Source organism: Pseudophryne corroboree, chromosome 12 (assembly GCF_028390025.1).
Source record: "Pseudophryne corroboree isolate aPseCor3 chromosome 12, aPseCor3.hap2, whole genome shotgun sequence".
In the NCBI taxonomy this organism is placed as follows: Eukaryota; Metazoa; Chordata; class Amphibia; order Anura; family Myobatrachidae; genus Pseudophryne; species Pseudophryne corroboree.
In genome coordinates this window covers 104718760-104735136 of record NC_086455.1, presented here as the reverse complement: position 1 = coordinate 104735136, position 16377 = coordinate 104718760, and the positions used below count along the sequence as shown (strand labels likewise).

Here is a 16377-nt window from a genome sequence, read left to right as displayed (position 1 = left end):
TACTTGCCTTCTTTACTGCGTTTTGACATTGTGTACGGTTATTAAGCCTATTATCAATGAATACCCCCAAATCTTTTTCCAACTCTGTTTCCCCTAGGCGTTCCCCATTTAATATGTAGGATGCAAGTTTGTTTTTAGTCCCAAAATGCATAACCTTGCATTTGTCTGTATTGAACCTCATTTTCCATTTAGACGTCCAGAGTTCAAGTTTAGATAGATCATTCTGCAAGGACTCCACATCCAATTCTGAATGAATTACCTTACACAGTTTAGTATCATCTGCAAAGATTGACACTGTGCTTTCCAGGCCTATTTCTAGGTCATTGATAAATATGTTGAACAGTAGTGGTCCGAGTACGGACCCTTGTTGTATTCCGCTGACTACAGGGGACCAGGTGAGGACTTCCCGTTGACCACTACTCGCTGTACCCTGCTATCCAACTAGCTGCTTATCCATGTGCAAATAGTTTTTCCTAGGCCAAGCTCCTTAAATTTGATCATCAGTCTCCTGTGAGGAACTGTATCGAAGGCTTTTGCAAAATCTAGGAAGACCACATCCACTGCTTTTCCTTGATCAAGATTATTGCTCACTTCCTCATAGAAGCTAATTAAGTTAGTCTGACATGACCTGTCCCTCACAAACCCATGCTGGTTCTTGCTAATAATCTTAGCGGACTGTAGATACTCCTGTATGCCGTCCCTTAGGATTCCTTCCAATATTTTCCCCACTATAGATGTTAAACTAACTGGTCTGTAGTTTCCCGGAAGATTTTTGGATCCCTTTTTAAATAATGGCACTACCTCAGCTACATGCCAATCCTTCGGTACTATGCCTGATCTAATTGAACTATTGAAAATCAAGTATAGGGGTCGTGCTAGTTGTGAACTAAGCTCCATAAGAACCCTCGGGTGAAGTCCATCAGGACCAGGTGATTTATTAATCTTAATTTTGCTTAGTCTCTCCCGGACTACTGCTTCGCTTAAACAAGTATCTAACCATGAATCATTACTGTCACAATTGTTATGCTCTACTCCCACCATCAGTTCTTCACTGGTGAATACCGATGAAAAGAATTTGTTCAGTATTTCCGCTTTTATTTCGTCATCATTTATCAATTCTCCTAATTCATCATTTAATGGACCTATATTCTCCTTATTTAGCCTTTTACCGTTTATGTATTTAAAAAACTTTTTAGGATTGGTTTTACTCTCTATAGCGATTTGCTTTTCATTTTCCATTTTAGCTGCTCTTATTGCTTTTTTGCATTTCTTATGACACTCCTTGTAATACTTGAAAGACTCCTCCTTTCCATTAGATTTAAATGCTTTGAAAGCCCGCTTTTTTTATCCATTTGTGCCTTAACCTTCTTGTTAAGCCACATCGGTTTGAGTTTAATACTCCTGCGTTTACTGCCCATGGGAATAAAGTTATGAATATTGCTATCCAGCAACCCTTTTAAAACATCCCACATTTCCTAAAGTTAAAAGTTTTGGTGGAACCCCTGTAGCTATGTTTCCTGAAACTGATGTCGAATGTGATCATACAGTGATCACTGTTACCCAAAGATTCCCCAACTTTAGTGTTTGATATAATGTCCACATTATTAGTAATTACTAGATCCAGGGTAGTTTTACCCCTAGTTGGGTCCTCGACTAATTGAGACAAGTAGTGATCCCTAAACATATTTAAGAACCTGCTGCCCCTCATTTTAGCACATGAATCGTTACTCCAGTTTATATCTGGGTAATGAAAATCCCCAATCACAAGGATGTCCCCGAATCCCGCAGCCGTTTTGATTTGCTGCAATAGTTGTTCTTCCTCATGTATGCTAATATCCAGATGTTTGTAGCACGTGCCTATGACTAGTTTTTTTGCATCAATTCCCCCACTTGAGCTTTCAACCCATAGCGACTCCACATTATCACCAGTCTCCTCATAGATAACCTCCTTTAGGTATGGTTTAAGTGATGGATTAACATAAAGACATACACCTACTCCTCTTTTGTTAGCCCTGTCCCTTCTGAAAAGAGAATACCCCTCCAAGTTAGCAATACCTGCGATCATCCACTAGATATCACTTTTTAAAATCACCACTGCGCATGTGTGTGGTCTCCAGTAAGATACAATACCGAAATACATAGTAAGAACTACTTTACTGGTGCTTCTCATTACGCTACAATATGCTACAGTATGTCATACAGTATATTACAGTGTACAGACATACTGTAAATACAGTATTACAGTATATACAGATGCAATCGAACGTGATAAAGCCACAGTATAGTCCTTTACAGTACAATAGGATTATGTGAGCGTCCAAGTCCCGCAGACAAATCAACAAATAAAACCAGTAATGTATGCAGACGCAAACGGACGTGTTACAAGTACATTGTGGTCTGTTGATGTTAGAGATATTGTATGTCAGTGTCCTAATTCCCGTAGCCATTGCAACATAATCAAAGCCAATGGGCTTATTCATCTGTCGGCGGTGACGTGTCCGAGTGGTGAAGTGTTCCACTTCCCATGATTAGAGTCCCGGGTTCGATTCCTAAAGTACTGTACAAATGCATGTTAGTTTCTTCCAGACACTTTATTTATTTATTTTTCCGTATCTATCGTACTGTACTATACTTTCACATTCAATAGAAGTGTGCACCCAAGTTTTACATAAAGCAGGGCAAAGCTGCAGGAGCATTTCTACTGTAAAATACACAGCGGCTATGAGGATAAGGTTCTATGCACTGTACGGTACACATACAATTCTGTAGCAGGGCAGGCTCGATTGAAATGGCTACCACCTGTGACTCGCCTCGTAGCAGGCCTCAGCTATGGAGCAAGTGACGGCATAGGTTTTGTAAGTTACAGGGCAATTCTGAAGGAATGTCACAATCCCCTAGCTAAAATACACGGGCGATAGGGCTAGGCAAGCTCTATGCACATTACGATACACCGGACTCGATTGCCTAGCAAGTTGACAAAAAGACTGACACCAGTTATCCCTTGCCCCATGGAGGCCCTCGGCTTTGGAGCAAGTGACGGCATAGGTTTTGCAAGTTACAGTGCAACGCTGAAGGAGCGTCACAATCCCCTAGCTAAAATACACAGGGGCGATAGGGCTAGGCGAGCTCTATGCACATTACGGATACACCGGACTCGATCACCTAGCAAGTTGTCAAAAAGGCCAACACCTGACTCCCCCCGCCTCGTGGCAGCTCTCGGCTATGGAGCGAGTGACGGCATAGGTTTTGCAAGTTACAGGGCAATGCTGAAGGAGCGTCACAATCCCCTAGCTAAAATACACAGGGGAGATAGGGCTAGTCGAGCTCTGCACATTACGGATACACCGGACTTGATCGCCTAGCAAGTTGACAGAAAGGCAGCCACCCGCCTCTCCCCACCTTGTGGCAGCACTCGGCTATGGAGCGAGCAATGGCATAGGTTTGCAGGCTATGAGGCAATGCTGAGGGAGCATCACAATCACCTAGCTAAAATATACAGGGGCAATGAGGTCCCAAAGAGTGATCAATTAATAAATATAGTGTATACAGATGCAAAGCAAGGAGTTTAAGCAACAGTACGGTCCATTGAAGTCAGGGATAAAGTACAGTACAGTACATTAGCGGTTCGAACAGTTAATTGCGTCAGGATACACTCATTTATATGTATTGGTATGCCTATGGGTGCTCATTACTGCTGTGTATTTTAGATAGCGGAATAAAACGCTCATGCAGATGTACCCCGATTTATGTGAAACCTGTGTGCACTCTTCCATTGAATGTATGACAATGGATTACAAAGAAAAATAATAATAAAGTAAATGTCAGGGGAAAAAAATAGATTGGCACTTTGGGAATCGAACCCGGGACTCTCAGTGTGGGAGGCGGGAGCCTTCATCGCTTGCCCACGTCGCTGCATGGAAGATACACAAGCTCAGGTGTAAAAGTAATGCAAGCAGCGATTCCTTCCCATTGGTGTATGTTTATGCTGTTAGGGAACTCGGACGCTCATATATTGCAAAACACGGTATTTAGGGCCTAATTCAGAGTTGATCGTAGCAACAAATTTGTTAGCAGTTGGACAGAACCATGGGGGTCATTCCGAGTTGATTGCTAGCTGAAAATTGTCACTGCGCAGCGATGAAGCAAAAAATTGGAACTTCTGCGCATGCGTATGTAAACTGCTAGCGAGCGATCAACTCGGAATGACCACCCATGTGCACTGCAGGTGTTGCAGATATAACATTTGCAGAGAAAGTTAGATTTTGGCGGTTATTTTGTTTCTGTGCATGGTAAATACTGGCTGCTTTATTTTTACACTGCAATTTAGATTTCAGTTTGAATACACCACACCCAAATCTAACTCTCTCTGCACGTTATATCTAGCCACCCTGCAGTGCACATGGTTTTCTCCAACTGCTAACAAATTTGCTGCTGCAATCAACTCTGAATTACCCCCTTAGTGTACTGTACATACTTCAAAGTGAATGAGCTACAATATTCCTTTCACACATTAGTTACGTCTGCATACACAAGTGTTTTTAACATGTTAGTTTGCGTCTGTATAAACTATTTTTTTTTTATAACTCTCTCCGTCTGACCATTGGTCACCATCTGTGTGTACAGTATACAGTACAGGACTGTATATTAACATTACAGTCGTGACTGACCATTTGCCTGAGCTTGTACTGTAGATCAATCAACTGCTATTTGATCTAAAGTACTAGATTAGTGGAGCATTAGCCACCCAGTGGTGGAGATGTGTATTGCATGCTAAATATCTAGTTGTATCTCAATGCGCCTGTCCGTGATTAAACTCAGCAATGTAAGCTATCGCCTAGGCATGACTAAACCTCCATCTATGCGCAGAAACAGCCAAGATAACGGAGGACCCATCTGTACTATTCGGGCACGATTTGAACAAGATTGTTGCTGACTTAGCGTGTGGTGTGCTAAGACTGCATGTCTACCAAGTACTAATCCTTCGGCTCCAAAGGCTAAAAGTACCTCCTTTCATTCCTTTCAACCTCCAAGTAAAGCAAAGGATCAGGCGTACTCTAATCAGGCTCGCACTTCCAAAACCTCTAAGCCCAAGCCTAAACGTTCTTGGGCTGCCCATCAGTCTGCTTCCAAACCAGACAAGCCTGCTGCCTGACAGGGTGGGCCTCCCCCTGGGGGACCCCGGGGTGAGAGGCCGACTTCTGCGGTTCACCCAGGTATGGATACAGACCACTGCAGATGCCTGGGTGAGGGATATTGTCACTTGCGGATACGCCATCTCTTTCAAGACACGTCCCCCTCAGGTTTTGCTTGACGGTTATCCCTTTGGATCCATTAAAAGCAAAAACTCTAAGTTTGGTGGTGCAATCCCTCCTGGACACAGGAGTGATAGTGCCAGTGCCTCTGTCTCAGAGAGGCAGGGGGTACTATTCAACGCTGTTCCTAGTTCCGAAGCCGAATGGATCCTCCCGGCCCATTCTCAACCTCAAGTCTTTGAACAAATTTGTGAAGGTATCCAAATTCCATCTGGAAACTCTTCGCTCTATTGTTCTGGCTTTGGAGTCCAAGGATTATATGGTATCCCTGGACATACTGTACAGGATGCTTACCTACACATACCTATTGCCATGTCGCATCAGCAGTATCTGCAGTTTACGATTGGCAACCTACATTATCAATTCCAAGCCTTGCCCTTTGGACTGACTACAGCTCCTCGGATCTTCACCAAGGTGATGGCAGTCATGACAGCCGTTCTCCGTCGGCAAGGTATCAGGATCCTGCCATATCTGGATGAATTGCTGATACTGGCGAACTCTCCAGAGGTTCTCATCCGTCATCTGTAACTGACGGTCCAATTCCTACAAGCACATGGGTGGCTCATCAATTGGAATAAATCCTCACTGGTCCCTGCTCAGAGCATGGTGCACCTGGGGGCATTACTGGACACACACAACCAACATTTGTTCTTGTCTCCAGAGAAGGTCCTGAAGCTTCAGTACAGGATAAGATGCTTCCTTTCTCACCCACGAGTGTCGATACACTCGGCGATGCAAGTACTAGGCCTCATGGTGTCGGCTTTTGACATGGTAGAGTACGTTCAATTTTACTCTCGCCCTCTGCAGAAGCTAATCCTTGCCAAGTGGGATAGCCTGCCTCACTGGATCAGATCTCACATGATCTCCTTGACTCCGGAGGTTTGTCTGAAACTGAGCTGGTGGCTACAGGACCAACAATTGAGCAGGGGTCGTCCCTTCTGGATCTTCGACTGGCTCCTCCTAACAATGGATGACAGTCTGCGGGGTTGGGGGCGGTGTTGGAACAACACTCTCTTCAGGGTCGGTGGACCAGGGAGGAATCGCTTCTCTCGATAAATATTCTGGAGTTGCGGGCAGTGTTCAATGCTCTGAAACTTGCCCGGCCTCTGGTACAGAAGAGGCCTGTTCAAGTACAGTCGGAAAATGCCACCACTGTGGCATACAAAAATCATCAAGGCAGCATGCAAAGCTGCATGGCAATGTTGGAAGTGTCAAAGATTCTTCAATGGGTGGAACGCCGTCTGCCAGCCATATCGGCAGTGTTCATTCCGGAGGTCCTCAACTGGGAAGCGGACTTCCTCAGTTGTCAGGACGTACACGGCGGAGAGTGGAGCCTTCATCCAGAAGTCTTTCAACTCCTAGTGGACAAGTGGGGCCTACCAGATGTAGACCTGATGGCGTCTCAACACAATCACAAAGTTCCGGTCTTCGGAGCAAGGACTAGGAATCCTTAAGCAGCGTTCGTGGACGCACTGGCAATTCCGTGAAATTTTCTGGCAGCCGTACATGTTCCCTCCGGTGTCACTCCTTCCCAGGGTAATAAGGAAGTTCAAGCAAGTAGGAGGAATACTACTTCTAATCACTCCAGCGTGGCCCACCAGATGGCATTGGTTCTCAGACCTGCATGGTCTCTTGATAGAGCATCCTCTTCTGCTTCCGCAATGCCCAGACCTCCTCGTTCAGGGCCCTTGTGTCTACCAGGATCTGGCCCGACTGGCTTTAACGGCATGGATCTTGAAGCTTCACTCCTGAGGGCCAAATGTTTTCTGATGCGGTTTTTCAAACTATGTTGAAAGCCCGTAAACCAGCTTCGGCTCGGATTTATTATAGGGTCTGGAATTCTTACTTCATCTGGTGTGCGGCTAAGAATTACCATGCATACAAGTACTGAACTTTTGGCTTTTCTGCAACAGGGCTGGCCTTAGGCCTTTGTCTGTCTTCCCTCAAGGTCAGTGTGGTTTCAGAGATAGATTGCATCTCTTCCTGACATTCACACTTTCACTCAGGGTGTTTTATGGATTCCACCTCCCTATTTCCCTCCTGTGGCTCCATGGGATTTGTCTGTTGTTCTGAATGCCCTACAAGAGTCTCCATTTGAACCTCTTGTGTCTGTGGACCTTAAATGGCTTACACTTAAGGTCTTATTATTATTTTTGCTGGTTATTGCCTCTGGTCGACGGGTTTCAGACTTGGGTGCCTTATCCTGTCGGTCACCCTTTCTGATTTTTCACCGTGACCGTGCGGTTCTTAGAACTCGCCCTGGTTATCTACCTAAGGTGGTGTCGTCTTTCCACCTTATCCAAGAGATTGTGGTTCCAGCCTTTATCTCTCCTGGTTTGTCCTCCAAAGAGTGGTCTTTGGATGTGGTAAGGCTCTCCGTATCTATGTGAAGAGAACCGCCTCCCTTAGGAGATCTGATTATCTCTTTGTCCTTTTTGGTTTTCGCAAACGTGGCTGGCCTGCGAATAAGCAAACTTTGGCCAGATGGATTAGAATGGTGATTGCACAAGCTTATGCGCAAGCTGGACTTCCAGCTCCTGCTGCTATCAAGGTCCACTCTACTTGGTCTGTTGGACCTTCTTGGGCGGCCCGCTGTGGCGCGTCCCTGGAACAATTGTGCAAGGCGGCTACGTGGTCCTCAGTGAACATGTTCATCAGGTTGTATGCCTTTGATACTTCCGCCTCCCAGGATACCTCCTTTGGATGCCGGGTTCTTGTGCCTGCTACAGTGCATCCCCTCCCATGAGGAACTGTTTTAGGACATCCCCAATGTTATTCCCTGTGGAATACCAGTGTACCCCGCTGCAGAAAAGGAGATTTATGGTAAGACTTACCATTGTTAAATCTCTTTCTGCGAGGTACACTGTATCCACAGGGCGCCCACCTTAACGCACTTAGCTTCTTTGAGTTTGTATGGCATTAGTTGCTGGTACCTTCTCCTGTCGTGAGAATGTGGTTCGCTGTGGCTACTAACTACTATCGTCTCTTTTACCTGCTACTGCATTGGACTGGTTAAAAAAACATGGCTCCAGTGCCTGGAGGCGGGGATATAGAGGAGGCGGTGGTGCCTCGGATCAAGATCCAACTCTACACCCCGATGTTATTCCCTGTGGAATCCAGTGTACCTCGCAGAAAGAGATTTAACAATGGTAAGTCTTACCATAAATCTCTCTCTCTCTCTCTCTCTCTCTCTATATATATATATATATAATTGTTAACAACCCCCCTTCCCCCTCGCCTTGCTCCTCCCTGCTCCTCCCCGCAAGCCACGTGGCCAGTCAGTTAAACTGAGAGCTGGCGCAGGATTTCATGCTGGTTGGTCGCCGGAAGCACAGCACATAGCAGCAGGTGCAGTGCTGTCAGTGTGACGGCTGCTAGTGCCTGCTGTTGCGGTGCTGCAGATTTGTGTTTAAGACCCTATCTTTGGTGGGCAGCGGGGGGCCCTTTTAGATCGGGGGGGCCTGGGTACTTACCCCTAGTGACTCCCTCTTAATCCGGCTCTGGCTGCTGTGTCCGACAAGGAGCTGCTGTGTCTGTCCAGGGGTGCTCTGTCAATCTAGGGGTGCTCTGTCCCAGTGTAAACAAAATAAAAGCTAAAAATATAATTTAAAAAATATATACACACATATTGTGACACTGTAGGTAGCACCGCAGAGTGATAATCTTTCTGACTCATACACGTATTGTGTGACGCTGTAGGTGATAGTGAACCGCAGTGTTATATTATATTTCTGTAAGTGGTAAAAAAAAATTGTACACATTTTGCAAAGATGTGCAGTGAGGTAAATGGCTCAGTATCAGAGCCAGATTTACACACAATATATGAGCCATTTAGGCATTATACAAAGGTGCAGCAGTATATACTGCTGGAAATTTGGTGAGTTTTGATCAGAGATGTGTGGAAAAGGCACTGCCTCACCTGTTATAGACTTTTGACACCAGAGTTTTGACTATAAAAATTATTAGAATAATACAAAGAAGATATTTCTAATATACTCTTTGTATTTTTCCTATACTTTATATATTTAAAAATGTTGCGTATACATTAGTATGATAGGAAAGGCTCTGCCTCACCTCACCGCATGTCACTGAAATTGTGGCGTGTACTGTACCCCAGCTTGTGTTTGTTGATAGATATGGAGGGCGAACAATTGAAAGGAGAGCAGGAAGCATATACAGTACAAGTGCTGCAGCTGCTGCCACCAGTCATGATAATACAAGTGATACACCTGCAGCCCCCTTTCCCACAGCGCTCACCAACCCGGCATATTGCCGGGTTGGTGACGCTGCTAGTGACGCGGCAGGGGCGGCGCTGGGAGATCACATGATCTCCCAGCGCCGCCCTCCCATACACTGTGAACGGGAGCCGTGTCACCTTGACACGGCTCCCGTTCAACTACACAGCTTACCGGGTTTAACACGTGTTCAACCCGGCAAGCTACCCAGGTAGGATTCCCGGATCACTTGATCCGGGAATTTGCAGGGGGACCCTTTTCCACTAGGAAAAAACACGGGTAAATGCGCCCCCCCCCGCCGCGCATTTACCTGTGTTTTAAAAGCTAGTGATAAAGGGGTATAAGTCAACGTCATCTACTGTTTCTGTGGAAGTGTACCAGGATGAGGAGTATAATTGTGTAGCTGGCGCTAATAAGGATGTTGATGATGATGTTGTTTGTATAAATAAGGCACCAATGGAAACGATTGTTGCCCATGATATAAAAAAGCCCATTGTCATGCCGAGGAAAAGACAAAAAAATCTACCTCTCATGTGTGGAATTATTTCTACCCAAATCCAGACAACAATTGTCAAGCAACCTGTACCCTTTGTAAATCCATAGTAATTAGAGGTAGGGAATTTAACCATCTAGAAACCTCTTGTCTGTTATGTCACTTGCAGTGCATTCAGAAAAAGTTTTTGACAAATTCAGAAACTTTGGCTAAAAATGTAACAAAAAACAGTTTAGCATCACATAGCTCCCTTCTCTCTGTTAGATCCAAGCGTCTGCAATCTCCACCACCAACACCTACAGTACATCGTCAATATCTTTAGTAATGATTAGAAGTAGTTCTGCATCAAATTTCATAAGCAAGACAGACACCTCTCATATCTGGGCTTCCACAGAAGGTGAGTGCTATGCCTTCTGCTGCTGCTGTGAGTGGATCTTCATCCCAGAAGGAGACCAGGAAGACTACTTGTAGTAGTTTAACACCACAATTGACTGTTAAACAATCCTATGCAATGGGGAGCAAGTGAGACAGCAGTCACTAACTTGCACAGTGGATTACTGACGCCATAATAGCTATACTGGTATTAGATGGGCATCCAGTATCTGCCATTAATGCCATAAGTTTTAGACAGTTAATTGAGGTCCTGTGTCCCTGCTACCAAATCCCATCTAGATTCCACTTATTTATTATTATTTATTTATTAGCAGTTTCTTATATAGCACAGCATATTCCGTTGCGCTTTACAATTAGAACAGTTATAGAACAAAACTGGGCAAAGACAGACAGACATAGAGGTAGGTAGGCCCTGCTCGCAAGCTTACAATCTATAGACTTCACTAGAAGAGCAATTCCTAGCATTTACAAGGACATTCAAAAAAACATAATTAGTATTGTCTGAAATGCCGTTGCACCCACTGTCCACTTAACCGCAGATATGTGTGCAAGCGGGACAGGGCAAACTAAAGATTACATGACTGTGACAGCCCACTGGGTAGGTGTATTGCTTTTAGCAGCACCAACAGCAGCAGCATCTGACAAATGTCAATTTATACAGAGGCAGGCTACTCTGTGTGTCACCAGTTTTAATAAGAGGCATACTGCTGGCAACCTGTTAGAAAAACTCAGGGAAAGCATTACAAAATGGCTTACCCCACTTGGACTCTTGTGAATTCGGATAATGGCCATCAGTCCGAGTTGATCGCTCTCTAGCTACTTTTAGCAGCCGTGCAAATGCATAATCACTGCCCACGGGGGAGTGTATTTTCGCTTTGCAAGTGTGCGATCGCATGTGCAGCCGAGCGGTACAAAAACATTTTGTGCAAAACAAGACCAGCCCTGTAGTAACTTATCCTGTAACGGTCAGTTGACATCCATTTACGCCCTCTTCCTGTCAATCTCTTTGCGATCGGCTGTGCGAATGGATTTGTCGCTAGAAGCATTGCACAGCAACGATGCTGTTTGTACCCATACGACACGCGTATTGCAGTGCATACGCATGAGCAGTTTTGTCATTTTTTAACCTAATTGCTGCGCTGCGAATATCGGCAGCGTGCAATCAACTCAGAATGACCTCCCATGCCTTCAATATTGTGAGAGCATTACAGCTGGGTGATTTCCAACATGTCTCCTGTTTTGCGCACATAATTAATTTGGTGGAGCAAAATCTTTTAAAAAAGGACAGGGGCCTGCAGGAGATGCTTTCTGTGGCCCCAAAAAATTTTGGGACATTTTTGACATTCAGCATATGTATGTCAAAGATTGCAGCACCTAGAAGTACTGTTGAATTTGTCCTGCCATCAGCTGAAGCAAGAGGTAATAACTAGGTGGAATTCTACCCTTTATATGCTTCTGCAGACTGATGAGCAGCAAAACACCATCCAAGGCTACACAACAACCTATGACATAGGGAAAGGAGAGAGAATGTGCCTTACTCTAGTGCAGTGGAGTATACTGTCTGTGTTGTGCAAGGTTTTCAAACCCTTTGAAGTTGAAACATGTGAAGTTAGTTCATACAGTACCAGCTTAAGTGAGGTAATTCCTCTAATTAGACTCTTAGAAAAGCAGCTGGTGAAACTGAAGGAGGAGCGGAAACAAAGCGTTTCCACTAAGCATGTCGGACTTGAAGATCAAGCCCTGCCCTTCATTCACAATGCCAGGATTCAAGGGTTGTCAATCTCTTGAAATCAGATCACTATATTTTGGTGACTTTCTTTCTATCCAGTGGACACAAATCTGAAGAGATGCAAAGAGCTGTTGGTGAGCAAATTGACAGTTCAAGCGGAATGTGACACGGCAACATCTCCTCCTCCAGTTTCTCCAGCAACTTCGCCTGCCAGGAAAAAACTAAATTTCCTAAGAGACCCACTGGTGGTGATGCAGATCAGTCAGCAAACTTTTAACATCTGGTCCGGACTGAAGGAACTGTCTACAATTAGTGACATGTCTTTCATGACTGCATGTCATATGGTCACCATTCAAAGAATAGTTGATGATTATTTTATTGATTGCATCCAAATAGGCATGTCAGACAGTCCATTTCACTGCTGGCAAGGGAAAAAAAAGCAATTTGGAGGCCCTTGCACAAATTGGCACATCCACGTGGATTACGATTGGGAACAGCAACCTGTATTGAGTGCAGCGAGGCACCTTGCCCTAAAGCATGACAAGCGAAGCATGGGGGTCCATGTGCTCAGATGGCAAAAACACCACTAAAAAATGTTGTTGACCCTTTTCTATGTGAACAATTTTCAATTGTCGACTCTCACATTTCTACCTTTTCCAGTGTCGACCTATCATTGGTCAACCTAATGACTATGTCGACCTACTGTATAATCCAAAATCGACCTTTTCAAAATTGACCATACAGTATGGTGTCAACTTAATGATTGTAGACCTTCTGACAGTAGATCTATTGATCTTTAAGCTTGAACATTTCCTGCACCAGATTTTTAAGCTGCAATTCAGCAAAATGTAAAGTACTGTCCAACACTGTACAAAAGTTGTAAGTAATGCAATAATAATTCTTCTTGTCCCCTTATTTGTAGATTTTCAATATATTGCATTTCTGTAAAAAAGAAGCATAATTCATGCACCAGTCTTCAGCTCCCTCTACAACACTCTACAGCTGATATAGCAAATCATTCAAAATATAAATACAGAACCCCTGCATTCAGATTCACAAAGCAGTAACAGAGGTGACAAAGAGGATATAGGAGGTTCTGCTTGTGAGGACTTACAATCTAGAGGAGATGCTGAGACGATAGGAGCTAGTGGGACTCCGAGTTCAGGATGGGACTCTAACTGTCCATACAGTCAGAGAAAGTAGCAGCAGGTGTAGTAAAGCAGGCTATAGAAAAGAGGTGGGTTTTCAGGGTTTGAAAGATTTGTTGGAGAGTGGCTTCAGGTGGGTTTCAGAAGTCCATAAGTATCAAGCAGCACAGGATAAATCTTAAATGCAGAAGCGAGAAGAGGTTATTAAATAGAAGGGGACAAAAATAGGTCAGCTGTACATCTAGGAGGGCGAGATGGAATATCCCATGAAGTGGCCAGACATTTAAAAGGAGTATAGTCAGTGCTTAAAGTGGTTCTAGACAGGTGGTTGAACTCACACCCACCCCCCGCCAGCGCCTATGTAATAAAGGGATTGTGCGTGCTACAAAAAAGGGGCATGGTCTAAAAAAGAAAGGGCTGTGGTCACGCAATAGTATCCCCAATTAAAATGATGCTGCACAGTAGCACAATCATATTCACATTACACTACATAGTATGGTACCTTATTCATGGTATGACACACATTAGTGCCCCTTATACACAAAGCCCATAGTAATAGCACTCCTAATACACATAATGCCCACAGCAGTAGCACCCCTGACACCCCTTTCACATCGCAAACCGAGGCCAGAGCCGGAATTTGAACACGGCTCCAACCCGGGTAAGACATTCAAATCGCAATTTTGACCTGGGTTATTCCCGGGTTATTGCCGTGTTGGTGTCTTTTTTCTCAACCCGGGTCATCCATGTTAAAACCAGTGTGATGTCATTTTAAAAGGACATGATTGGTTCCCAGTTTTCTACAAGAAAGGGAGGGGGCTGGGGAAAGATCACAGTGCAGCAATCATGGCCACCAGAGCACATGTCCCAGCACAGAGCGCGGATTCATGATGGTCTAAGCTGTACTGCTGCTGGATTCTGTCTGTGAGAGGTTATTACAGCTTCTCACTGTCTGTAGCTTCTTCTGCAGCTATTTAACAAGACGGAGGAGGTTGAATTTTTTGGCTGAAAGGAATATTCCGCGGAGACAATATCTGCGTAGGAGGAGATCTCTCATAACAGCATTGGTGTTGACTGTCCTGAACCTCCACCTCTCTTCTGACCGAAGATTGTGGTCCAGAGAACTGCAGCATGGACAAGCGTTCATGCACAGTGTCCTTAATATTTAGGATATCTAGTGGAAGTCACACTTCAGGATGTCACGGCAGACTTTCATTATCTCTTGGATCTATTGACCCCAACACTCGCTAGGCAGACCATAAACTTCCATACACCCATAGAGCCAAGTAGGAGGCTAGTGATAGCATTGTGGTGGTACGCCACTCTTGGTGAATATCGCATCCTGTTGTGCCTATTTGGTGTGGGCATATCAACAGTGTGCAACATCGTTTATGAAGTCAAACAGGCACTGGTGCAAATGCTGTACCATCGATTTATTTGTCTACCCCAAGGTCAGCGCTTACGGTACACCATAAATGGTTTCAAGACCCACAGATATCCTCAATGTAATTGATGGTACCCACATGCCTATCATAGCTCCTCACGATAACCATGCTGATTATTACAACTGAAGAGGGTGGCACTCCATAGTTTTACAGGCTGTGGTGGATCATATATATTGGTAAGAATGGTCTGTCCTTTAAAAAAAAAAAAAAAATTGAATTTCTACATTTACTAACTAATTTTTTTTGTTTCCCAGCTTCATATATGTAATTATCGGTTGGCCTGGATGGGCACATGATGCTCGGGTACTTGCCAATTCAGAACTGTTTCGGCTAGCAGAGGAAAAGCAAGGCGGCTGGCTTTTCCCTAGAGAGGTAAGTTAATTTTCACTTTTTAACTGTTATTATAGTAGGCCTTGTTGTTCATGCATATATATGACGTCCTGAACATTAAAATAGGGGGTAATGTTTCCTAAAGAACGTGATTCCATCATTGCACCCAAGTATTCTATCTTACCCACAAACAACAACACCCCATTTGTTGCCACCAGTCTGCCCCTCATGGAGGAATCTGCTCCTATTCTTAATGTATTTTTTTATACTCTTTGTGTAGAAATCTAAAACAGTTGATGGAGTGGAAGTACTGGTCCATATAATTGGGGATGCAGTGTACCCTTTGAGAAGATGGTTGATGAAGGGGTTCATGCAACACCTTCAGCTGACCCAAAACCAGATAAGATATACTCACACCCTAAGCTCCGCCAGAATGGTTATAGAAAATGCGTTCGGCAGGTTGAAAGGTTGTTGGCATTGTCTTTTAAAAAGGAACAATGTGGACCTTTTGATTATGCCTAACATTGTGGCAGCATGTTGTATACTGCATAATCTCTGCGAGTTTTGGAGGGAGGAATTCCTACCGGAGTGGACAGTAAAGGACTCTGACTGTGTCTATCCTGCACTTGATCCAGAGTCATATTTGGGTGGTGTAGTATGGTATGCCGGCGGCCGGGCTCCTGGTGACCAGCATACCGGCGCCGGAATCCCGACCACCAGCAAACCGACAGTGTAGCGAGGGCAAATGAGTGCCTTGCGTGCTCGCTGTGTTCGCCGCGCTGCGCTCGCCGCGCTGCGCTCGCCACGCTGCGGGCATGGTGGCACGCTACACGCGCCACGCTATTTATTCTTCCTCCAGGGGGGTCGTGGATCCTCAAGAGGGAGAAAAAGTGTCGGTATGCTGGCTGTTGGGATTCCGGCGCCGGTATACTGTGCGCCGGGATCCCGACAGCCGGCAAACTGAAGACCACTCATATTTGGGTGACCATGCAGCAAGTGCGGAACAAATTAGGGCTGCAATAATGGCCAACTTTTCATCTTTGTTGGTTTAAATGTTTTTTAGTTTGGTATAGTTTTCCAAAAATGTTTATTGCCATTCAACTACTGTGCCCATGTACAACTGCTATTGTGTGTTATACTTAATTTTTTTTCTTGAAAAATTACATTTTAGTAGGTTTACAAAACAGATGTGACACCTTTTTCATTTATTCAAAACAAGCTCTGTAAATACCATGTAACAATACTATGTTAATATATACCATATTATTAATGCTTTAAGTTTTTTCAAAATA

General features: G+C 44.4%; 1 long non-coding RNA gene across 1 annotated transcript in view; it reads left to right on the top strand.

The window, feature by feature from the left end:
- Positions 1-16377, top strand: part of LOC134980852 (uncharacterized) — a 367657-nt gene that overhangs the window by 61726 nt on the left and 289554 nt on the right. Inside the window, exon 3 of the long non-coding RNA XR_010190481.1 lies at positions 15010-15127. This is a non-coding gene — a long non-coding RNA (uncharacterized LOC134980852). The remainder of the gene's footprint in view (positions 1-15009; positions 15128-16377) is intronic.